Below are 3447 nucleotides of genomic sequence, written 5' to 3'. Positions count from 1 at the left end.
ACAAGGGGCGTTAGAGAGGAGTAGGGAATTTGGGTAAATTGGAAGGGGAGGTGAACCATGAGAGACTATGGACTCTGAAAAACAATCTGAGGGGTTTGAAGTGGCGAGGGGGTGGGAGGTTGGTGTACCAGGTGGTGGGTATTATAGAGGGCACAGCTTGCATGGAGCACTGGGTGTGGTGAAAAAATAATGAATAATGTTTTTCTGAAAATAAATAAATTGAAAAAAAAAGAAAAAAAAATTAGGTGTTGGCATTCAGCAGATCGTTTTAACATGGAGGTTTCACATTCGAAATTTCCTGCAGATCACATTAGATCTCTGAGGGACTACTGATGTTCTGTATCTGGGTTCATCCTAGTTCATAGCAGAGTTCCGTAGAAGGTACTGATGATACCCTTGCTGGTATTTGCCATCTTTCCCCATGAATTTTAACCTCTCTTGAGGCCAGGAAGTATTACCAGCATGGCGTCACCCATGCGGGGAAGCAAATCAGTAAACAGATCATGATGCCACCAGCATGTTGCCCTGGGACCAGCCTCTCCCACAGGTGCAGCTGCCTGCGCCCAACCAAAGGCAGAGGCCCAGCCAACTGAACCACCTAGATGCCTCTGGGATGCCGGCTTTCAACAGAAAATATGCATAGATAATCCTTCAGAAGGAACATTGACAAGCCATGCTGTCTGAATCCTGCCTTAGGAATGGGTATGAAATCAGATAGTAAAATGAAGTAATATTTAATGAATGATGTATTGTATACAATCAGAGTAGCAACAGCCACAAGGAAGAACCTCATCAGTTGATTGCCATGCTCTTAAAATTTTAAGTTAAATCTGCAAAGAGTGATCTGACTATAGTAAATACATTTGAAATTTATAATTTTACAATGGTTGCTTATGATAGTCTAAGTTATTAATTTTTTAATTAAGTATAAGGGAAATAAATTCATCTTAAACACTGGGATTTTCCCTTCTGATGCTTATAAACTTCCCAGTGCCACCACACTGACAGGACCAGAGGCCTGAATCATAAAGATATTCTGTATATGCAAATCAGAAACACAATACAAAGGCCCCTTGGGATCCTTTAAACTAATTAAGGATGGTGCTTATTTGGTTTTTACAGTCTTTGGGCAACCATTGGAAAGTTCAGATGTTAAGCTGATATTAGAGGAACCACCAGACCAAAAATAGTAAATTTGATCATTTAATTATTCATTGAAAACTGGCTTCAGTGAGAGGCTACTTTCACCAGAGGACTGAAAGTCATCATGACTGATGCTTCATAACTATCTAGAGGAGGAAATATCTGGCCAGAAATGGTTCTTCATAGTAAAAGGTCATGAAGGTGGTCCTCAGCGGTGTGATCTCTCCACCCCCCAAACTCACCAAAATCCTCCACCGTCTCCTTAAGGGGCCCTATCAGTCTATTTGACTCTTGTGGGGTTCCTGCACATGACTTTTGAGGACACAATAAAATTCAAGCTATACTTAAACTGTGATCTTAGAAATACTGAATAAAGGGAGGCAAATGCTCCATTCCATCATAATAATCTTCAGAATTTACATTTACATGGGACACAGTCAATTTTGGGGGGGGAGGGGCACAGTCAATTTAAAATTTTACTTTCTGGATGGATCATTCACCAAAAAAGTTAATCTATCCCTTTCCAAGGTAGTAAAACATTGGCATTTTCAGTGCTTATATTACTCAGTCTGCTGAACTATTATTTGTGCAAAAGTGAAAGCAACTTCATCCATGATAGTCAAGGAGCAAGAATGAATGAACGAACACCCCTCCCACTCAAGAAAGGAGGCCTTCAGCTTCCTTCCCACAGGTATGATCGGAATCTATTTTCTTTTTTTTTTTTTTTTTTTTTTTCGGAATCTATTTTCAACAGAAGGCTTTGCCCCGGCTCCTTCCAGGCCAGGTCCTGGGGTGGGGCTGTTTCCCCATCACTACCCCATGGCAGTTTCCCATCTCACTGGTGCCAGCCAGTGGCTTGCTGGGTGTTCCCAGTGCCCGTGACATTGGCTCTTTCATTTGTTTTTTTGTTTTTGTTTTTGTTTTTTAAGACTGATTATTTATTTGAGAGAAAGAGTAAGAGAGATAGAAGAAAGAGCAGGAGCTGGGAGGAGAGGGAGAAGCAGGCTCCCCACTGAGCAGGGAGCCAGATATGGGGCTTGATTCCAGGACCCTGAGATCACTGAGCCACCCAGGAGCCCCGTGTTTGTTGTTTTAGTTACCCACAATAAGCACATTTGCTAGTCATCCATCCGTGGGGTGCTCTGAAACTAAAAAGGGATGACAATAATCCGGAGCCTCCAGTAATTCCCTTCTGATTCGGATCTCATTTATGACCACTTGCCAACCATCAGCAGGGAAGGGAAACGTCAGAACCAACAGAAAAGAAGAACACTACAGACACAGGAAGCTAGAAATGATACAATGCTGAACCTGCTTCTTCATTTCCATCCAACTGCGATATAATTACTCTTCGAGCCACAAGAATGAACATTAAGTAAGAATGGTCATTTCTCTCTCTGAGAAAGACTCATCATGGGCTAACAGCAAGACAGCACCAGACTCACCATCTCTGCGATTAAGACTTGCGAACCCCAGGCCGTGGCTCCTGGACAGCTGTGACGAGCAGCTGAAGGACTCTCGTGGCAATGTGGACGCCAGCGAGGCATCACAGCAATCTGTGTGGAAAATCCCAGATTCAGATTAACCCCCTGTTCCAGGCATTACTGACTTCTTCCCTCCCTCCCTTCCTGCTTCCTTCTTCCTCTCCCTCCTCTCTTCCCTCCTTTCCTTGCTTTTAGTTAAGAGGCCAAGAAAATGCTAAAACCTATGGCAAACATCAGTCTTGATCAGAGGTGTGTTAGGAGGTGGTAAAGAAAATAAAACCCCTGATTGGTAGCATTCACCATCTTCTGGGGTGTACATACTCCCATCGCGGGCAATTCCCAGCTGTCAGTGTGATATCACCAACCATCGCAAGGGTAAGAGGGTCACACATGTCACTTCATTATACTGTGTTTCCACCGTGCAGATTAAGAGATTAAAATAACCTCAAGAGCATAGACAAGAGTGAGATGCCATGAAAGAGAGTAGTACGTGGGGAGTTTGGAGAATTTACCTTGGTTTTTAACATGATTTACTTAACTATAACTTTATACAACTTAATCTTTAATAATGACTGTGTTTTAACAACTGGCTTACAAAATTCATGAAAAGTGAATGAATGGCTCTTGCTGGCTGCTAAAAGTTGGTTCCAGCCCACTGCCCCTCAGTGGAGAACTGTTAGAAGAATTTCCTTTAAAATCAGGAAGAATACTTTCATAGGCATCACAGCTTCTGCTGAAAGCCACTCTCAAAGTCCTATCAGTACATAAGAGAACATTTAAGAATTAAAAGCAGAGAATTGGGAAAGAAAAAGAAAAACAA

General features: G+C 42.3%; 1 long non-coding RNA gene across 2 annotated transcripts; it reads left to right on the top strand.

Annotated features, from left to right (window-relative positions):
• Positions 1-1551: 1551 nt before the first annotated feature.
• LOC122900663 lies at positions 1552-2922 on the top strand. Of its 2 annotated transcripts, none has more exons than XR_006383291.1 (2): positions 1552-1834; positions 2379-2922. It is a non-coding gene; the product is annotated as an uncharacterized LOC122900663 (long non-coding RNA). The 2 variants fall into 2 exon arrangements; XR_006383292.1 differs by having other exon boundaries at positions 2376-2922.
• Positions 2923-3447: the final 525 nt, after the last annotated feature.

This window comes from Neovison vison, chromosome 2 (assembly GCF_020171115.1).
Source record: "Neovison vison isolate M4711 chromosome 2, ASM_NN_V1, whole genome shotgun sequence".
Taxonomy (NCBI): Eukaryota; Metazoa; Chordata; class Mammalia; order Carnivora; family Mustelidae; genus Neogale; species Neogale vison.
The sequence above is the reverse complement of the archived record's forward strand: the minus strand, read 5'-3'. Positions and strand labels throughout refer to the sequence as shown.